At 37.4% G+C, this 22,699-nt stretch overlaps 1 long non-coding RNA gene and 1 other non-coding gene across 4 annotated transcripts in view; both read right to left on the bottom strand.

Moving 5' to 3' along the window:
• The window catches only part of LOC116467458 (POTE ankyrin domain family member A), a 72,851-nt gene that overhangs the window by 47,496 nt on the left and 2,656 nt on the right, over positions 1–22,699 (bottom strand). For 2 of the 3 annotated variants that reach the window (XR_009213215.1, XR_009213216.1), the window contains exons 2-7: positions 20,582–20,696; positions 20,246–20,419; positions 18,781–18,887; positions 16,202–16,339; positions 13,940–14,010; positions 11,558–11,638 (exon numbers count right to left, since the gene is read on the bottom strand). This is a non-coding gene — a long non-coding RNA (POTE ankyrin domain family member A). The remainder of the gene's footprint in view (positions 1–11,557; positions 11,639–13,939; positions 14,011–16,201; positions 16,340–18,780; positions 18,888–20,245; positions 20,420–20,581; positions 20,697–22,699) is intronic. The other variant, XR_009213217.1, reaches the window with a different exon arrangement.
• Positions 14,828–14,934, bottom strand: LOC116467622 (U6 spliceosomal RNA). The gene has a single exon (XR_004247840.1). It is a non-coding gene; the product is annotated as a U6 spliceosomal RNA (small nuclear RNA).

Genomic DNA, 22,699 nt, shown 5'->3' with positions numbered 1-22,699 from the left:
GTATTATAAGTGAACAGTATCAAACTTAAATGGCATGATTTCTGGACTAATAGACTAGGACTAATCAGAACAGAGTATATAGCAACACCCCCTTAACCATAATATGTGTGAAAAAAAAATATCTGCTTTCACACCACAACAATGATCATTAACACAGAAAACTTATGTGACCAAATGTGTGGGGGACATTTCCCCACCAACAAGGAATCAAACAATTCTGCAACAGGCACAAACTGGGTTTTCTGTAATTCAATTTTGACACTATCTACCTGGACATAGTGTCAGATCCCACAGGTAGAGGGCTAACTACCCAAGGTTGCCCGCTCCCCACACCCATCACAATTCTGGGCCTCCAGAACTCCTGACTGGCTATCTTCAAGTTAAGGTTACAGTTGATCCATGACCCTTCTTCTGATTTAATTAATTTACCAGAGTGGCTCACGGAACTTGAGAAGACATTTACTTACATTTCCTGGTTATTATAAAGGATATTACAAGGATACAGATGAAGAGTTGCATAGGGTAAGGTAAGGAAAAGGGGTACAGAGTACCATACCCTCCAAGGATTCACTACCCTCCAGGAACCTCCGCACATTCAGCTATCTGGAAGCTCTCTGAACCCAGTCCTTTGGGTTTTTATGGAAGCTTCATTACATAGGCACGACTGATTAGATAATTGGTCACTGGTGATCAACTTAACCTTCAGCCCCTCTCCCCTAGGAAGCTGAAGGATTTGGAGGGTGACCTGGAAGTTCCAACTCTCTAATCATGTCTTGGTCTTTCTGGTGAGCAGTCCCCATCCTGAAGCTATTTAGGGGTTGCCAGCCATCAATCAATAATTAGCATATCAAAAGACGTAACTTTGGAAGTTTTAAGAATTTTAGGAGTTGTATGCCAAGAAATGGGGTTGAAGACCAAATACATATTTTACAATATTATATCTGTGGTTTTGTTTTCTGTGGTTTTAGTTACCCAATGTAACCCATGGTCCAAAAACATGAAAATTCCAGAAATAATTTATAAGTTTTAAACTGCATGCCATTCTGAGTAGCATGATGAAATCTCCAGCCGTCTTGCTCCACCTCTCCCAGGACTTTTATCAGTCTTTGTCTAGGGTAACCATACTGTACATGGTATACACCAGTTAGCCACTGACATGTTCTCCTCCTGACATCCAACCATCAACATCATCAAGGCTCACCGGAAGTAGATGATCCTCCTTCTGAATGCCAATAGTAGCCTAATTCTGCATCACAATGTTTATGTCATTCACCTCACTTCATCTCATTACAGAGGCATTGTATCACCCCACATCATCACAAGCAGCAGCGTGAGTACAAGAAGATATTTTGAAGGACTATATTCATGCAACTTTTATTGTAGTATATAGTCATAATTGTTCTATTTTATTATTGTTGTTGTTAAGCTCATACTGTGCCTAATTTATAAACTAAGCTGTATCACAGATATGTATGTAGAGAAAAAGCACTGCATATAAAGGGCTCAGTACTATCCACAGTTTCAGGCATTAACTGGAGGTCTTGGAATGTATCTCCCAGAGTTAAGACGGGGGCAACTGTACTCATTTTGTTGGACATTACATAGCTGCTGCAGCTCTACAGTTAAAAATGTTCAGTTTAAGATAAAATTTCCTCTCATAAAAAAGCTAGGTCTGTGGGCACTGTACTACGTTTTATGGTAAAACAAAGAAAACAGACCAGAGACAAGGATTCTTGCAAAGACTTTTCAGGTGACAGTGGAGAAGAGCTCAAGAGAGCTCAATGTACTCACTGTCACTAATCCTCTTCTGGGAAAGATACCGATTAAGTTTACTTAGTTCTAGTTATTTTCTCTGTGCTATGTATGGAACAAACAAGGCTCAAATTCACCTGCCATTTTACTTCTCATGAAAATAACCACTGGAAAGATCACTCTCCTAAGAGCATATCCATGCAGAACCATATCATTTGTTCAGAGAAAAGTTTAAGGAGAAACACTGGAGGTGAGGGTAAGTTGCCAGGGAGTACAACCTCATATGAAAAAAATATATAAACAACTATCAACTCACTCAAGCTTTCAGAGTGTGCCAACAGCTGTCACTCTCTCTAGTGGAAGAAAAAACATTCTTTTTCACTTCATGTAAAGCAAAACATTGTGACTTGGCATTTCCTGGGAAATCCCAAGCTTGTGCCTGGCTTCCTCCAGACTTTACCACTAGACAGAGAATTTAGCTGTAGATTAACCATGTTATAACAACATAGAATATTTTGAAACTCATCCCTCGAAAGAAGAGAATCACTAAGTAACATATTTATTCACCTACAGTATTCACTACTTGGACTTATTTCCTATTGAAAGGTAAATATGAAAGACTTTGGGATTCCAGTTTCATAAAGTATAAACTCTAGAGATTGTCTTCTTCTGTTGCTAGAGTCTATCACCAATCCTAGGGAAACAGAGATATGTGACCTTTTCTATAGAGAATTCAAAATACTTGTTTTGAGGAAACTCAAAAAAATTAACAATAACACAAAGAGAAACTCAGAATCAAGCAGAAATTCTGAAATTGAAAAATGCAATTGGCATGCTATATAGAATGCATCAGAATCTTTTAGTAAAATAATAAATCAAGTGGAAGAAAAAATTGTGAGCTTAAAGACAGGCTATTTGAGAAGCCATAGAGGACACAAAAGAAGAAAAAGTACAGAATGGTAAGGTTCACGTACAGGATCTAGAAAATACCTCCAAAAGGGTAAATCTAAGAGTTACTGGCCTTAAAGGAGAGGTAGAGAAAGAGACAGGGATAGAAAGTTTATTTAAAGAGATAATAACAGGGAACTTTCCAAATCTAGAGAAAGATATCAATATCTAAGTACAAGAAGGTTATAGAACATCAAGCAGATTTAATCCAAACAAAACTACCTCATGACATTGAACAAACTCTCAAAGGTCAAAAAGAAAGGATCCTAAAAGCAGCAAGACTTTTTTTTTTAAAAAAAGCAAACAACATACAATAGAGCTGCAATACATCTGGCAGCAGACATTTCAGTGGAAGCCTTACAGGCCAGGAGAAAGTGGCATGACATATTTAAAGTGCTGAAGGAAAAAAGAACTATTACCCTAGAACAGTATATCTGGTTAAAAAAATAATAATAATAACCTTCAAACATGAAGAAGAAATTAAGATGTTCCCAGATAAACAAAAGCTAAGGGATTTTATGAGTACCTGACCCATCATACAAGAAATGCTAAAAATGACCTCAATCAGAAATAAAAGGAAATTAATGAGTAACAGATAATCATCTGAAGGTACGAAACTCACTTTTAATCCTAAGAAAAACAAAAAATATTACAACACTGTAACTATGGTATGTAAACTACTCTTATCCTAAGTAAAAAGACTAAACAATAAACAAATCAATAATAACAACTACAACTTTTCAAGACATAAATATATAACATAAATAACTGGTGCTGGGAAAACTGGATATCCATATGCAGAAAAATAAAACTAGACCCCTATCACTCACCAAATACAAAAATCAAAATGGAACAAAGACTTAACTTAAAAACCTCAAACTATGAAATTACTACAAGAAAACATTTGGGGAAATCTCCAGGACATTGGAGTGGGCAAAAATTTCTTGAGCAATACCCCACAAGCACAGGCAACAGAGCAAAAATGGATAAATGGGATCACACGAAGATAAAAAGCTTCTGCACAGCAGAGAATACAATCAACAAAGCGAAGAGACAACCCAGAGAATGGGAAAAAATATCTGCAAATTGGCTATCTGACAAGCGATTAATAACCAAAATATATAAGGAGCTAAAACCATTCTATAGGAAAAAATCTAATAATCCAATCAAAAGATGGCAAAATATTTGAATAGACATTTTTCAAAAGAAGGCATACAAATGGCTAGCAGGTATATGAAAAAGTGCTCAACATCACTGATCATTAGAGAAATGCAAATCAAAACTATGATGAGGTATCATCTCACCCCAGTTAAAACTACTTATAACCAAAAGACAGGCAATAATAAATGTTGGTGAGGATGTGGAAAAAAGGGAACCCTTGTAGATTGTCACTGGGAATTTAAATTAATATAACCACTATAGAGAACAGTTGGGAGGCACCCCCAAAGCCCTAAAAATTAAGCTAATATATGATCCAAGAATCCCACTGCCAGGTATGTACCCAAAAGAAAGAAAATTAGTATATCAAAGAGATATCTGCACTCCTGTTTGTTATAGGACTGTTTTCAATAGCTAAGATTTGGAAGCAACCTAAGTGTCCATCAACAGATGAATGGATAAAGAAAATGTGGTACATATACACAATGGAGTACCATCTAACCATAAAAAAATGAGATCCAGTCATTTGCAACAGCATGGATGGAATTGGAGATCATTATGTTAAGTGAAATAAGCCAGGCAGAGAATGACAAACATTGCATGTTCTTGCTTATTTGTGGGGATTTAAAAATCAAAACAATTGAACTCATGGACATAGAGAGTAGAAGGAAGGTTACCAGAGGATGGGAAGGGTAGTGGGGGGGATGGGGTTAGTGGGTAGGTGGGAATGGTTAATGAGTACAAAAAAATAGAAAAAAAAAAAAAAAAAAAGACCAAGTATTTGGTAGCACAATAGGGTGACTATAGTCAACAATAACTCTTCATTTTAAAATCACTTAAAGAGTGTAACTGGGTTGTTTGCAACTCAATGGATAAATGCTTAAGGTAATGGATACCCCATTCTTCATGATGTGCTTTTTCACACTGTATGCTTGTATCAAAACATCTCATGTACCCCATGAATAGCTACACCTACTATGTACTCACAATATTAAAAATTTAAAAATGTAAAGCTCACAGTCAATTTTATCCAACTTAAGAGGGTTTCATTAATTTTTGTAATAATTGTGCATCAGGCTGGGTACAGTGGCACATGCCTGAGTCCCAGCTAATCAGGAGGCTAAGACAGAAGCATTGCTTGAATCCAGAAGTTCAAGGCTGCAGTACATTATAATCACACCTGTGAATAGCCGCTACACTTCAGCCTGGATAACATAGTGAGACCCCATCTCTTAAAAATAATTAATTAATTAATTAAATGTGCATTATTCAGGTAACTGGGATAACTGTAGAAAAACACAGGGCCATCAGATACAGTATAATACAGCACTACTGATAATAGAGTTTATTTTCTTTTTAATCTTAGTTTCATATAAAACTAAACAACATTCACCTCTTAAAGGCAGTTCTTGACAAAACAAGGCAAAAAGTCCAAAAAAAATTGTGTCCAATATGTAGGATGAGTTATCCACTGCTCTCCCAAAATAGTGGATTTGATCCTCAAGGAATAATACAACTTGTAACTTATTTGGAGGGAAAAGAGTTTTCATATATAGATGATTAAAAGTGTGATAATCCATTTAACCACACAGTCTAATTAAATCAGAGATTACCAATTTCTGAAAAAAATGTAATACCAGAAAAGCACTTCACATTTAAGCAATGTCAAATAAAACAATTTGTATTTGACAATCTAAAAGACACTTAAAATCTTGGCAGGCCATCATCAATGACACTGTCATTGTAGTGCAGATATAAAGTTCATTTAGCCTTAGGACTAAAAGAATACCAGATATACATTAGGATATGTAGCCAATTATTTTAAAAGGAAGTAATACACATTTGTCAAACATACATATGTTAGAAATGTGTTTTAATAGTATTTTCCCTAGGGATGAAGTTCAAAAGGAAGTAGTAAAAGCAGAGATGTCACAAGAGGGCCAATGAAAAGAGACTTGCACTAACAAAAAGAATCAGGTACTGACTTTTTTACTGATGTCACTAGAATACCGCAAAATACTGAGAACTACTGCATTCAGCATATTCCCTCATTTTTTTTCTCTGTGACATTAGTTTTCTGCAATAAAATATTTAAAAGATGTCAGTTTTTTGAAACCGCTACTCTGCAAACTATTTCTGATCAAAACTTGAAATGCTGTATTATAATTCCATGTCAGAGGAAGGGTATGTGCATCTCATAGTGGCTTCCAGTTGTTGCTGCCAGATTTTTCTTTGAGAATGCACCCAGAAGAACTTATCAAGGACTTGAGTACAAAAAGATATTCCCATGAAAACCAGATAAGAAAGACTCCATTTTTCCCCACATGTGACCTTTAGGTTTTGAAAGTTCTGAAAAAATGTTGGCATGTGAACTCACCAGTCTAGACCAGTTTCCTTCCCTTGTGAAGGTAGCTGCTGCAGTTATAAAAAAAGTTAAGTAGGATCTTGGTAGGTACATCCTTCCATGTTGGAACTCCAGAAGTACCAATCATAAATAATAGACTTTGTGACTCTAAAATTGTTCTTTTGAAAAAAGTAGCATGAGAGAGCTTTCAAAACGTTAATCTAATTTACTTTTTAGTTATTGTACTTGTCAGAATTGATACTCCCTCCTTGAAATTCTCATTTAAAAAAAATTTGGAACATCACTTTGTCTCCTTTTTTCTTTAGCCACTGCTAAGTCTTCTTTACTAACTCCCTTTCCTCTAGGAAATGTTCATATTCCCAGGGTTTTGTTACTGGCCTCCTTCTCATTTTACATCTTTCCCACAGTGGACAGGCTCATTCAATTCTTCCACTTTGCCTAATAATTATGAAAAGATTATTCCACGTCTAAATCTCTGACCTCAGAGCTATCTCTAGCTATAAAAGCTGATTATCCATTTACCTACTGAAAATATACTATATGAATATTTCATTAAACTGAACATGCATAGAAAAAAAAAAAAGAATCATTCCTGTTGACTTGCTGCTCTTTGCTCTTTATTCACCTGAAAATTTCCTACTTCTTACTCATGTCCAGGTTAAACACTAGTGTACAACCCGGAAACCTAGTAATTATCTGAGATTTTTCTCTGCCCCCAACTTTTTCCCTTCAATAATCACTAACTTATATTAACTGTACCTCCTTTCTGTCTCTGTTTTATATTTCCACTGCCACTGGGAATATAAACATAAAAAAAAAGTTTACATTTTATGTTACTATTTCCTAAACATAAGCTTTTATAGAAAAAAACAATTATATTTCTTACATCTAAAAAATTAAGCAAAACAAATGAAAAAGGCATAATACCAGTTTAAAGAACCAACATGTTAAAATTAATAACTAAGTGGTATGATTTGGATCTGTGTCCACACCAAATCTCATGTCAAATTGTAATCTTCATTGTTGATGTTGGAGCCTGGTGGGAGGTGATTGGATCATGGGGGCGGAGTTCTCATGAATGGATTAGTACCATCCCCTTAGTGCTGTTCTCATGATAGTGAGTTATCATGAAATCTGGTGGTTTAAAATTGTGTAACAACTCCCCTCTCTGTCTCTTCCGCCTCTTCTGGCCATGTGAGGATGCCTGATTCTGCTTTGCCTTCTGCCATGAATAAAAGCTTTCTGAGGCCTCCCCAGAAGCAGATGCTGCCATCCTTCCTGTACAGCCTACAGAACCATGAGCCAATTAAATTTCTTTTATTTATAAATTACCCAGTCTCGGGTATTTTTACACAGCAATGCGAGAAGGAACTAATAAAGAAAACTGGTACCAAGGGTGGGGTATTTCTTTTTTTTTTTTTTTTTTGTACTTTAGGGTTTTAGGGTACATATGCACCATGTGCAGGTTTGTTACATATGTATCCATGTGCCATGTTGATTTCCTGCACCCATTAACTCGTCATTTAGCATTAGGTGTATCTCCTAATGCTGTCCCTCCCCCCTCCCCCCACCCCACAACAGTCCCCGGAGTGTGATGTTCCCCTTCCTGTGTCCATGAGTTCTCATTGTTCAATTCCCAAAAACACATGAAGAAATGCTCATCATCACTGGCCATCAGAGAAATGCAAATCAAAACCACAGTGAGATACCATCTCACACCAGTTAGAATGGCCATCATTAAAAAATCAGGAAACAACAGGTGCTGGAGAGGATGTGGAGAAATAGGAACACTTTTACACTGTTGGTGGGACTGTAAACTAGTTCAACCATTGTGGAAGTCAGTGTGGCGATTCCTCAGGGATCTCGAACTAGAAATACCATTTGACCCAGCCATCCCATTACTGGGTATATACCCAAAGGACTATAAATCATGCTGCTATAAAGACACATGCACACGTATGTTTATTGCGGCACTATTCACAATAGCAAAGAGTTGGAACCAACCCAAATGTCCAACAACAATAGACTGGATTAAGAAAATGTGGCAAATATACACCATGGAATACTATGCAGCCATAAAAAATGATGAGTTCGTGTCCTTTGTAGGGACATGGATGAAACTGGAAAACATCATTCTCAGTAAACTATCGCAAGGGTGGGGTATTTCTATAAAGATGCCTGAAAATGTGAAAGTGACTTTGGAACTGGGTTAAGGAGAAGAGGATGGAAGAGTGTGTAAGGCTCAGAAGAAGACAGATTAGGGACAGTCTGGAGCTTCTTAGAGACTTGTTAAATTGTGACCAAAATGCTGACAGTGATTTGGACAATAAAGTCCAGGCTGAAGAGGTCTCAGATGGAGATGAAAAACTTATTGAGAACTGGAGCAAAGGTCACTTTTGTTGTGTATTAGCAAAGAGCCTAGCTGCATTATGCCCCTGCCCTAGAGATTTGTGGAACTTTGAACTTGAAAATGATGACATAATGTATCTCACAGAAGAAATTTCTAAGCAGCAAAACATTCAAGTGTGGCCTGGCTGCTTCTAACAGCCTATGTTCACATGAATGAGAAAAAAAACAAACAAACGAACCTGAAAATGAGATATTTAAAATATATTTATTTAAAAGGGAAGCAGAGCATAAAAGTTTGGAAAATTTGCCGCCTGGCCATATGGTAGAAAAGCCCATTTTCAGGGGAGGAATTCAAGGAGGCTGAAGAAATTTGCATGAGAAAAAAAGAAACCAAGTGTGACTATCCAAGACAATGGGGAAAAGGCCTCAGTGGCATTTCAGAGACCTTTGCAGCAGCCCCTCCCCATCACCGGCCCAGAGGCCTAGGATAAAAGAATGGTTTCATGGGCTAGGGCCAGGGCCTTGACACCCTGCACAGCCTCAGGAAAAGACTCCCTGTGTACTAGCCACTCCAGCTCTAGCCTTGGATCAAAGGGGTACAGGTATACTTTAGGCCACTGCTTTAGAGGATGCAAACCATAAGCCTTGATGGCATCCACGTGGTATTAAGCCTGCAGGTGCACAGACTGCAAGAGCTGAGGCTTAGAGCCTCCACCTAGATTTCAGAGGATGTATGGAAAAGCCTAAATGTCTAGGCAGAAGCATGCTGCAGGGACAGAGCCCTCACAGAGAACTTTACTAGGGCAGTGCAAACGGGAAATGTGGGATTGGATCCCAACACAGAGTCCTCACTGGGGCACTGCCTAGTGGAGCTGTGAAAAAAAAGGCCACTGTCCTCCAGACCACAGAATGGTAAATCTCCCAGAAGCTTGTACTATGCCCCTGGAAAAGCTGCAGGTACTCAATGCCAGCCTATGAGAGCAGACATAGGGACTGAACCCTGCAAAACCACAGAGACAGCACTGCTTCAGGTTTGGGGAGCCCACACTTTGCACCAGTGTGCCCTGTATGAGAGATAGGGTGTCAAAGGAGATTTTTGTTTGAGCTTTAAGATTTAATAATGGCCCCATTGGGTTTCAGACTTGTGAAGGGCTTGTATCCCCTCTATTTTGGCCAATTTCTCCCTTTTGGAACAGGAGTGTTTACCCAAGGCTTATGACTCCATTGTATCTTGGAAGCGACTAACTTGTTTTTTATTTTATAGGCTCACAGGCGGAAAGGAGTTGCCTTGTTTCAGATGAGACTTTGGACTTCAGAGATAATGCTGGAATGAGTTAAGACTTGGGGGACTGCTGGGAATGGATGATTGTATTTTGCAATGTGAGAAGGACATGAGATTTGGAGGGACCAGGGGAGGGGTGGAATAATATGGTTTAGAATTGTGTCCCCACCAAATCTCATGTCAAATTGTAATACTCAGTGTTGGAGGTGGGGTCTGGTGAAAGGTGACTGAATCATGGGGGCAGAGTTCTCATGAATTGGTTAGCACCATCCCCTTGGTGTTGTTCTCATGATAGTAAGTGAATGAGTTATCATGAGATCTGGCTGTTTAAAAGTGTACAGCACCTCCCCTCTCTCTTCCTCCTGCTACAGCCAGGTGAAGATGACTGCTCCTGCTTTGCCATGCACCATGAGTCAAATCTCCCTGACGCCTCCCCAGAAGCAGATGCTGCCATGCTTCCTGCACAGCCTGTGGAACCATGGGGCAATTAAACTTCTTTTCTTTATAAATTACCCAGTCTTGAGTATTCCTATATAGCAATGTGAGAATGGACTAACACACTAAGCTTCCTAAATTTATTTCACCATGGATGGGTAAAAACCTCATAATAGATTGATGCTCGTCCAAGAATTGGTGACAAGGAAACTATAGCTCTAATTACTGCAAAAGCTTCCTTTGTCGCCCAGTCTCTTTACGTAGTTACCTTCCATCCATCCTCTATATGAGAAGTTAGCAAACTACTGGCCCACTGGCCAAATCGGGTCTGCCTTATGCTTTTATAAATAAAGTTTTATTAGAGCACGGTTATGCCAATTTGCTAACATATTATCTATGACTGCTTTCACACTACAATGGTAGGGTTAAGTAAATATGACAGAGACCACATGATCTAAAATATTTCCCACCTGGCCCTTTACAGTAAAAGCTTGCCAATCTCTGCTTTATACCATGAACAGAATGCCCTAATACTCAAATCAAATCTTGTGACTGCCCTGCTCAAAATTCTCCAATAAATCCATACAGCAAACATTGCTGGCTCCCTACTCAACAGCCATTTCTTTTTCTTTCTTGCTGGAGAAACACAAGAGTATCTGGATATTTAGCATCCTAATATGCTTCCCCAGCTCCAAAAAGAGAAACAGTTATTCTAAGCTAATCACAGTAACTACATTTGCTTTCCCAGTGCCTGGTTAGGAAAAAACATGTGATGTAACCCAGCCCACAAAATGTTGCAGGAAGTCCGCTGCATAATTCCGAGATTTCTCTCTGTTTCAAAGAAACATGTGAAGAAAATCAGCCCTTCTAGCCTTTACATATTATATTGTGAGAACATGATTTTTGGAGCTGTTGCTAATTAGCCAATCATGAAAGGGGACATGAACAATACATGGCCAACAGCACAGCTGAAAGAAGGACAAGTGGGATCTGATGGTATCACCGAACCACCAAAACAACACTGGTCCCTACTGTTTTAGCCACTGTTACTTATCTCATCTAGTGTTTTCAGCCCAAAGCATTCTACCTGGTAAATTTCCCATGGTCTACAGGATAAGATCTACTCATTTCTATAATATAAAAAAGTCAGTCATAAACTTGCCTTAGCTAGATATTCACTTTATTCCCAACCACTCACATCTCACACTTTTCACACTAGCAAAAGTGAAGTGCTCATAAACCCTGCAAAGTTCACTTAAGCATCTTACCTTTTGCACTTGCTGCTCCTTCTGCCACAACTTCCTTAGATGTTCCTTCTGCCAAACACACAATCTCATTAGATGTTCCTTCTGCCAAAAGTGCAATCTCATTAGATGTTAGTTTTGCCATACAATCTTGTTAGATATTCCTTCTTTAAACAACATTCTCTGCTTCTTTACCTAAAAAAGTTCTACTAACCCTGCATTCTTACCTTAAATCCTACCCACTTAAAGCTCTCATTTCTCACCACATGAAGTGTCTGGCACATGCTGAACAATAAATACATAATAAGTGACAATTATAAGCTTCCAGAGGGCATCTTGGCACACAGTAAGCACTTAATAAAGTCGCAAATAATAAAGATGATAATAAAGCTCCTGCCTGTAGTTTTTTTTTTGTTTGTTTTGAAACAGAGTCTTGCTCTGTCACCCAGGCTGGAGAGCAGTGGCATAATCTCAGCTGATGGCAACCTCTGCCTCCCAGATTCAAATGATTCTTGTGCCTCAGCCTCCCAAGTAGCTGGGATTACAGGCATGCACCACCATGCCCGGCTAATTTTTGTATTTTCAGTAGAGACGGCATTTCACCATGTTGGGCAGGCTGGTTTCAAACTCCTGGCCTCAAGTGATCCACCTGCCTCAGCCTCCCAAAGTGCTGGGATTACAGGTGTCAGCCACCATGCCCAGCCCTGACTGTATTTTTAAATGTTTGTATTCTGTGACATTAGAAAAATGCTTCACACCTAAAAGACACTTGATAGTTATTTCTTAAGTGGAAAGCTCAATAAATGAATAAAAACACGGCTTTTTTGGAAATTCTGTTGAAAAAACACAAATAAAATAGAGACAGCTCTATTCTATTATGAGCACCTTAAACACCAAAACTATGTCTACCCCATCTTTGTCTTCTGCAACATGCAAAATCTAACTTACAGAAGTTCTTTGATAAATATGCAAGAAATTAAAGGTGTACTGATACTGTTCAGATTGTACAATGTATTAGGTGTTACATGCAGATAGCAAAGTAGCATTTTTGTTATTGTGAAACATTTTTGTACTTTTGTTATAATTTGTTGAGCCTATAGTTGGGCAATTTGAATATTGATTATGATAATCTTTTGGCTAATGATATCAGTATCTCGTTCAAACAAAACTACTTTTATCATGACAATTAACCAGCAGGTAGAAGAACACATCTTGTTCTAAGAAAGTTAATACATGGCATTCAATTTTAAATTAGGAGTAATCAAGTCAATAATGGTGTGACCTTGTTGCTAGAACAATATGTAACATGGCCTATGCTTCTTAATAAGGAATTGCTTTTCTGACTTCTGGACTCAGCAGGTATCTCAGAAAAATAATTTCCTATTGGTATTGGTGCACACTGGCTAAGTTTTGCAGTTCTTATTGCCATTTGTTTATGGTAACAAAAAGGTGTTGTTGGGTTTTCAATTTTAAAGATAATTACTATTTTAGTGACACAAAACACTGTGTCCCACAGTTCCAATAACTTCTCTATCTAGTGAAGCTAGATACTAGATTGTGAACAGGCTTGAGTCAGGGGTTGAACGGTGAATTGTGGCTGAATAAAAATCTAGTGTGTTGGAGAAGTTGAATGTCTGTAATTTAAACTGCAGGGGTCTACTTATACACAGATTTTCTTCCACTTCTGGCACCTCAGAGAGCAAGACCAATACTGCTCTTTCTCCTTTTCCTCAGCTTACTCAATTTGAAAACTATGAGGATAAAGACTTACCATGATCCACTTCCACTTAATGAATAGGACATATATTTTTTTTCCATATGATTATCTTCATAACAGTTTACCTTCTCCAGTTTACTTTATCTTAAGAATACAGTATACAATATATATACCATACCGAGTATGTCTTAACTGACTATGGTATCAGTAACATTTCTGGTCAACAGTAGACTATTAGTAGCTAAGTTTTGGGGAAAATAAAAAATCATACACAAATTTTCAATTGCATAAGGGATTGGCAACCCTAAATCCCACACGTTCAAGGACCAACTATAATATTCACTTACTAAATGCAAACCACTTAGTTTACTAATTAAATAGAATATTCAATTTTATAACAACTTCAATTTATAATATGACTATAAAGAAAATATACAACATCCTAAAAGTCTTTTTTTTCTTATTTATACAGAGATATTATACAGAATTTTAGGAACCATAATTAAATAAATTTTTTCAGACAATACTGTTTGCGATTATAAATTACCTACAGTGAAGTTCTTAAATATTTCTGAAATCTACTGAGAAAAAATTAAGAATGTGCAATTTACAAAGGAATTTCTTAAACTTCTCTTACTTTTTTATCTATGGTACAACCACCAGGAGTAATTCACTATCAGAAGTCTTACCTAGATTGCTATGTTTAGAAGTGTTTCTTGGTATATTTTTTTCTTTGTAGTCAGAAAGTTGTTGGCAAATTCTATGTATAAAAAATAAATAAAATTACTATTAATATTTTAATACCAATATAAAATATTTACCAAATATATTAAATTATTCTAAAAAGTGAGGATTTTGTTGCCTTATTTCAGTAGGCGATTATAGAGATTTAATGAGATTAACATTTTTTAAATATGAAGCAATAAAATAATCTGTTCTTAAGCTTTATTGCTGAAACTATCTTGGAATTCCAAATAAAACCCAATGTGTATTTTTTCATAGGTTCTAATATTCATACATTGCAGTTTTCAGAAAATGTTTTTAAGTCCTAATTTTACAAAAAAATAAGAGTCCTAATTTTGCTTATTAGTTGTCTTATTCTTTGTAGCTTGTAATTCAGGGACTCTTAATATCACCCTCTGCATAAGGGAGATTTGAGACTTTTTACCACCTGAGAAAAGACATTATAAGGATAAAAAGGAGCTGCAGGGTACAGATCTGGTAGCAAAGAAAAGAAACTCTGAATGTCAAAACCTGGCTTACACTACTATTCCTTCTCTACAGACTCAAACTCTGAATTAGCAGACCTTTGTTACAGTAATGCTTAATCTCCACATTCATTTCCAACTGACATGGAAGACAAAATGTATATGTAAAGGAGATGTATGTTGACATTTTCTTATTTCTGAGGTACATACTCACAATATATTTCCACACAACATCTCACGTGTTACTCAGCTTCGTTCTTATCTCATAGATCACCTTACATGAATATTTTTGTAGTGTAAATCACAAAGACTCACACTGTCTCCTCAGGGCTAGTCAGTAAATAGTCAAATGATCTTCCAGTGACTGTGCAAGATATGTAGCACTTTAAAAATTTGTGTGTCGTCCTTATGCAGGGGCCATGCTAATTCTCTCTGTATTGTTCCAATTTTAGGATATGTGCTGCCAAAGCAAGCACAAAGCCCTACTTTTCTATATGGATAGTGATGAGTCACAGATGAGCCTTGGCTCTGATCAATCCAACTAACCTACTGAGATTCCAAGAGTTCTACTGAATGGCTTCCTATGAGGTAGAATTTGAAAATATTTTTAAAATTTCAGGTAGAGATGCAAGCAGTTTGGGAGATTTTCAATACTGTGGAAAACAATTGTCTTGAGGGGCCATCCACAAGTTGGTGCCCACTGCTCTGCATAAGGGTGATAATGAGACTTTTTACCACCCAAGAAAAGACATTGTAAGGATTAAAAGGAGCTTCAGGGTACAGATCTGGTAGCAAAGAAAAGAAACTCTGATGTCTTTCTACAACATGATTTGAACCTCTCTGACAGTTTAGAACAACCCCAACTAATATTCACACTAAAGAAAACGTCAAACAAGGGCTTCAAAGGATAACATACCACGAAGGTCTTAGCTATGTCTAGGCTAAGAAGTGGGTTCCACATAGGTTTTACATGTGGGGAGAAGGGTCACTGTGCTCACTGTTTGTGGTTAAAGCTAGAAGGCCCAGCTGCCCGAACAGGGTGCTGGTGCTTTGGGAACAATGGCGTAGGAACAATGGGAACACATAAGCTTAGGTATGTGAACTACAACAGTTGTAAATTTGAAATCTATGCATGGATCACCATGAGGACTGAGGGTTCTGAATCCAGTAAGGGCATCCTGGTAGCAAAGGTCAATCACTAATAGACTGCAAGACCAGTTTCAATGGCATCAATGCAGCAACAGGATCGACAGAAAGAACAGAATGACTAGAATGTTCTTTTTCTCTCCTCCTTCTGACTTGTAAAAAGATTTTCTACCTTGGACTTTGGAACCACTTCGGTTCCCGAAAAAATCAAAGAGGAGGATATAGGAGATAGCCCACAGAAGACAGTACAAGACTTTCTACTAAACTGTCCATTTCAAGACCCAAATAACTAATTAGAAAAATCAAAAATGTTACACTTTATGTATCCCTTGTACAAGGGTTACTCTTGGAATAAAATGGACAACACTGAGATTCCTAAAGATAAAGGTTAAAAGTCCTGAGATAAAGAATCCTGCATCAATTGCCACTTCTATCTAGTCTAGCCTTTTGCTTGATTTCTGGCTGATGAAGTAGACTAAATCACTGCCTTTCCTGAACTGAACTAAGAAATATCATATGATGTATAAGATTTAATAGTTATAAGTATTTTAAACCTTAACATTTTAGTGTTAATAGCCTTTCAATGTAAACACTTACTTAATATAATGACTAGAAACAGCATAATCTTCTGCTGTCCGTCCATACATATCTTGAGAAAAGACATCAATATTTAGTTGAAGAAGAATGCTGACCATAATTTCTGATCCACAACGTACAGCAAGTATGAGGGCTGTTCTAAAATAACAGAGAGATAACCTTCACTTTTAGGGACTCTAAATTTTAAAAGCTAATTTGGTATACCTTACCAATTTAATATCTTGCCTGTCCATGTAGAATTATACATTTACATGTATTAACATGCATAAGCATCAGAGGTACAGAAGCATTTATCTTTGTAAATTACCACCAAGGCTACAAGAAAGGGACAAAAAGGAAGCCTATTGTCCCAGTCAACTATTACATAATAGAAGTTGCTAAATAAAGTCCTTTGATGGGCAAGAAACCATGCTGTGGTCACTTATCTAAAGTAGGCAAAGTTTTAAGTAAAGATTTCTCCACTGCTTTCCTGGACTTACATGTTGTAATTAAAAATAAGCTAAGGGACCTATCAGTAAGAACTGTCTGGAAGGTGAAAGCAATAATATTAATAATTATGGTAATAATAGTAGTCATAGGATTTTCAGTTAATGATGATGGTAACCTAGCATGTGCTAGGAACCACATTAAGTGCTATATGTATAATCTTTCTTACTTACACACAGCCACCCATGAAGGATATATTATCCTCCTTTTCATACAGGACAACATATTTGGTGATAAGTAATGTTTCCAAGGTGATGTGGTTTGGCTGTGTCCTCACCCAAATCTCACCTTGAATTATAGCAATCCCCACGTGACAAGGGCAGGACCAGGTGGAGATTATTAAATCATAGGGGCACTTTCCCCCATACTTTTCTCATGGTAGAGAGTAAGTCTCATGAGATCTGATGGTTTTATAAATGGAAGTTCCCCTGCGCAAGCTCTCTTGCCTACTGCCATGTAAGACTTTGCTCCTCATTCGCCTTCCACCATGATTGTGAGGCCTCCCTAGCCGTGCAGAATGGTGAGTAAATTAAATCTCTTTCCTTTATAAATCACCCAGTCTCAGGTATGTCTTTATTAGCAGCATGAAAACAGCAACGTCACATACCTAGCAAGTGGGAAAGCTAGGAATTAAACCCAGTCTTGTAAGAATCTAAAGCTTAGCTCTATTCTCTTTATCAGCCACCTACAACTTTCCTTCATTAAAGGAAAAGTGTATCCACTTAAAACTATCTTCACTCCCTCTGCCCACACAAACTAAAAATATAAACATCAAAATACACTAGAGATAAAAAAAAAAAAAAAAAAGATGAACCCACAGTACCTGGTAATAGCAATTAACCGTCATGTAGAAAAAACATGTCATCAACATTCTTCAAAGAATGCAACTTAGAGCAGAGTCCTCCAAAAGGCAAAATGATTTTCAACTCCTATTGATGTTTAATAGAGCATATTTAATGGAAAAGCATATAAGAAGCAGAAGTTAAAAGCCACTATAAAAGGGTTATGAATCTGTTCAATATTGAGTCAGAAAGTAAAAGTTTGCACTTCAGAAAACTAACAAAACTAATATGAAATCCCTTTAGCTAATAAAAGTTCATATGACAAAAACATCACATCACAAATAATAAACATCAGTCAACATAATAAGAGAAGATGAGTCCTATATATGCTGTTCTTCATACTCCCCAGTCCAAATAATTGTCTTTCTACTTAACTGATAATTTGTATTTTTTACTATATCCCTGTAAGTTAATCTTCTTATTTATTATTTCTGACTTGAGTGACTGTTACTACTCTAGAGCAATACAAGTTTAACAACAACAACTAGTTGAGGACTAAGGTCTGATTTTTTTTTCTTGCCCAAATTCCTATCTAAGGGGTCTGGTGAGTCATGCTCTACAAACCATAAATTCTCATCAGATGGGTTTTATTGAACCCTATATATCATGACTTACTTTCCAATCTCATTCTGGCATAACATTATGAGACAAGGGAAAAATCAAAGTATGTTATCCCCAAACACATTTCTTTGCCATAGTTTGAAATGGCCCTGCAAAGCTGTCCTTTGTGGAGGAAAATTTGCATTTGTAAAGAATCTCTATTAACACAGCAAGATCTTTTTCTTCCAGGCCCTCCCAACTCTAAAGAGATTAACTAACAGTCTACCATCTTTTAAAGATCTGAATAGGAAACACTTGTCATCTATTGTCTCTAAGGGCAGCCACTATAAGACGTCAAAAGAACCTTGGTCTCCACAGTCTTTTATCTTAACCTGAACATTTCCCAGGTCTTTGGACAAACTCAACCAATTAACCAATTGTCAACCAGAAAATGTTTAAATTTACCTATACCCTGGAACCCCCGCCCTTTGAATTGTTCTGCCTTTCTGGATCAAACCAATGTGGTTCTTAAATGTATTTGATTGCTGTCTCATGCCTCCCTAAAATGTATAAAACCAAGCTGTGCCTCCATCACCTTGGGCCCATGTTCTCAGGACCTCCTGAGGGCTGTGTCATAGTCACTCATATGTGGCTCAGAATAGATTTCTTCAAATAGTTTACAGTTTGACTCTCTTTGTCAACATAGTGTACCTTTTAAACTTGTCAACAGCATTTAAATTTGCTTTCTTCTTTACTAAAAATTCCACCATTTGCTGTTTTTGTTTATGTACCGCAAGTAAAAATGGTGTAAGTCCACCCTGTGAAAGAGCAAAAACAAAAAAGATACTTGCACATTCATGTTTATATCAGCACAATTCACAATTGTAAAAATATGAAACCAGCCCATATATCCATTAATCAACAAGCAGATATATGCACATACACACACCACAGATTGCTACTCAGCCACAAGAAGGAATGAAATAAAGGCATTCACGCTGAATGGAATTTGAGACCATTATTCTAAGTGAAGTAACTCAGGAATGGAAAACCAAACATTACATGTTCTCACTCATAAGGAGGAGCTAAGCTAAGAGGATACAAAGGCATAAGAATGATACAATGGACTTCTGGGATTTAAAAAGAGTGGGAGGGGGTTGAGGGATAAAAGACTACACACTGGGTACAGTGTATACTGCTCATGTGATGGTTGCACCAAAATCGCAGAAATCACCACTAAAGAACTTATTCATGTACAAAAATAAATAGATAAAATAAAAATATCAATATTTAAAATAAAATATTAATTATTTATAAATTTTTAATTCAGGTTTGGCTTCCAAATATGGCATACTGACCCTTACATAGGTCAATGTTAAAAGAAATGCCCATCAATCAACGAGTGGCTATAGAAACTGTCATATATATATACAATGGAATACTACTCAGCCATAAAAAGGAATGCATTAATGGCATTTGCCACAACCTGGATGGGATTGGAGACTATTTTCTTTTTTTTTTTTTTTTTTTTTTTTTTTTTTTTTTTTTTTTTTTTTGAGACAGAGTCTCGCTCTGTCGCCCAGGCTGGAGTGCAGTGGCGCGATCTCGGCTCACTGCAAGCTCCGCATCCCGGGTTCACGCCATTCTCCTGCCTCAGCCTCTCCGAGTAGCTGGGACTACAGGCGCCCGCCACCACGCCTGGCTAATTTTTTGTATTTTTAGTAGAGATGGGGTTTCACTGTGGTCTCGATCTCCTGACCTCGTGATCCGCCCGCCTCGGCCTCCCAAAGTGCTGGGATTACAAGCGTGAGCCACCGCGCCCGGTGACTATTTTCTAAGTGAAGTAACTCAGGACTGGAAAATCAAATATCATATGTTCTCACTCATAATGGGAGCTAAGCTATGAGAATGCAATGGCATAAGAATGACACAATGGACTTTGGAGACTCAGGAGGGAAGGCTGGGAAGGGAGTGAGGGATAAAAGACCACAAATTGGGTTCAGTATATACTGCTCAGGAGATGGGTGCACCAAAATCTCACACATCACCACTACTAAGAACTTACTCATGAACCAAATGCCACCTGTTCCCCAAAAACCTCTGGAAATTAAAAGTTTAAAAATAAATAAATAAACGTATTTCAAATATTTTGAAAACAAAACTAGTTGATCTATACCTTGTTTTCTGATTCAATATTTGCACCATATGAAAGTAGTTTTTCTGTCATTGATTTATCCTCATTATAGATGGCATAATGTAGAGTAGTATTGCCATAGACATCTGGGATATTTGGATCAGTGCCATGCTCTAGCAAAATAGTTGCACATTCCTCTTCCTGACATTGCACAGCCTGTCAGTATTAGACCAAGAAATAGATTGTAAATTCTAGGAAGTGAAAACAAACATTCCACAGGTTTCACCAACTAGTTATATTTAAATGAGATAAATTCATTTTTATTCTATATATTGAAATCAAATCCATCTCATGCTACAATAGTTGGCTACTATATACCTTTATGAGAGCTGTCCTCTTTTCCCCATCCAAGACATGAAGTTGACAGTTTCTGTGCAGCAGGAGTTTTACCACTTCTGGATGGCCTTTGGCACAGGCCAAATGTAGAGCAGTCCTGAGAGTGGGAAGACTTTTTAGTCATAGTGCATTATCTAAAAACATGCAATGATTCATTGTAAACACTGAATAGCTTGCTATTCCTCTGCCTTCAAAAAAATATTTAATTTTCTTGCGAAAAAAGCACCATATTTATTAGCTCTTACTACTCACTACATTAATAAAAGAGCAGCCAATTTGAACAGAAAGATTGTGACCCTTGGATTCCATTCAACTTGGGCTGCAGTCCTACTTTAAGCTCGGTCACTTCCTAGCTATCACTTAGCAATTTTGTGCCTGAATTTCCTCATCAATAAAATGAGAATGGAAACCACTGTGATGCTTAAATGAGACTCTATGCAAAGCATTTAGAACAGTTCCTAGCACAAGTAACAGCTCAATAATTATTAGATATGATAATTTTTGCTATTACTAAGGGAGGAGACCACTCCTCATATTGCCTTATGCCCAATTTCTGCCTCCAAAGAAAGAAGTAAAAACTAAAAGGCAGAAATGAAATCCACAGGCAGACAGCCCGGTGCCATGCCCTGGGCCTGGTAGTTAAAGATCAACCCCTGACCTAACCGGTTATGTTATCTATAGATTCCCGACATTGTATGGAAAAGCAATGTAAAAATCCCTGTCCTGTTCTGCTCCGATCTGACTACCAGTGCATGCAGCCCCCAGTCATGTACCCCCTGCTTGCTCAATTGATCATGACTCTCTTGCGGACCCCCTGAGAGTTGTGAGCCCTTAAAAGGGACAGGAATTGCTCACTCAGGGAGCTTGGCTCTTGAGACAGGAGTCTTGCCAATGCTCCCGGCCGAATAAACCCCTTCCTTCTTTAACTCGGTGTCTGAGGCGTTTTATCTGCAGCTCATCCTGCTACATTACTATGACTTAACAAAGACAGTTTAATTAAGTAAAATAATACAATTATACCTACACTTTGAGGTATGTTTTAAAGATTAGAGTTGACATTGTATGTCAATAATTCTAACATGCTCATTTTCTCATATTTTAACATTTCTCACATTGGTATGCCACTTATAATTCATAATTTATTACAACTACAATTGGCAGTACTTAAATAATTCCCTTATTAATACATAAGAATAATGGGGCATCATACAATTCATGGTGCCTTACATTAAGTAGAATATTATACATACAATAGGTCTAGGACAGTTCTACCAAGATGACTGGCATTTAAATAAATTTTAGTTCTAAAAAGTACTACAGAAAAAGAGGGCTGGGGTTAAAACAACAACAAATTTTATAAACAAAGTAATTCTTATTTTTATTTTCAAAAACGTTTAAGCCAACAGAAACTCTGGATTCAAATGAATAGTTATGGCTTGTTTAATTCAGTACTTAGATTTACAGAATGTATGTAAATCAGATATTTTCAATGACTAATATTAGGATTTAAATTTCCAAAATGGCAGTTGAAGGTTCTCTTTCACCATTTTCTACCTTCAGAAATGCTTTTGTATGAAAGGAGGGAGGAAAAGCTTCCCCTGGGAAGAAGTCCTCATACTGTAATGTTCAGTCTCTCAGCTTGCTCAGCCTAGGCAGGTAAACATGAAGTTTTTAAGGATGGAAGGTCCTGAGAGTAGTAGAGCTTATGGTCCACGACCAAGAAAATTAAGGAGCATGGACACAAAGGGTGAGGTTGGCGCCAAAGTTTAATAAGCCGAAGAATAAAGCTCTCTGCAGTGGAGAGGGGAGTCTGAGTGGACTGCCAGGTTACAGTTGAATTCAAAAGCTTTTATAAAAAACTGCTCTCATCTCTGTAACTGCTTGAGTAACTCTTCTTAACTGTAAACTGTCTTCACAACTCCCCCTCATCTATGTAGGTGTGGGTATGTCTCTAGGCAAGCATAAAGCACTCTTTCTCTTTTTCGTACAACTGTGGGTTTGTTTTAGGTAAGCACCCCTCCTCCCTGTGCAAGTTCCCACCGTGTATATGCCCGAAAAGCGGGGGAAACTTTTTCCTGGGACCTCGCTAATCACGCAAAG

Source organism: Hylobates moloch, unplaced genomic scaffold (genome assembly GCF_009828535.3).
Source record: "Hylobates moloch isolate HMO894 unplaced genomic scaffold, HMol_V3 SCAFFOLD_4, whole genome shotgun sequence".
NCBI classification, from domain to species: Eukaryota; Metazoa; Chordata; class Mammalia; order Primates; family Hylobatidae; genus Hylobates; species Hylobates moloch.
This window is presented reverse-complemented; position numbering and strand designations above follow the sequence as displayed.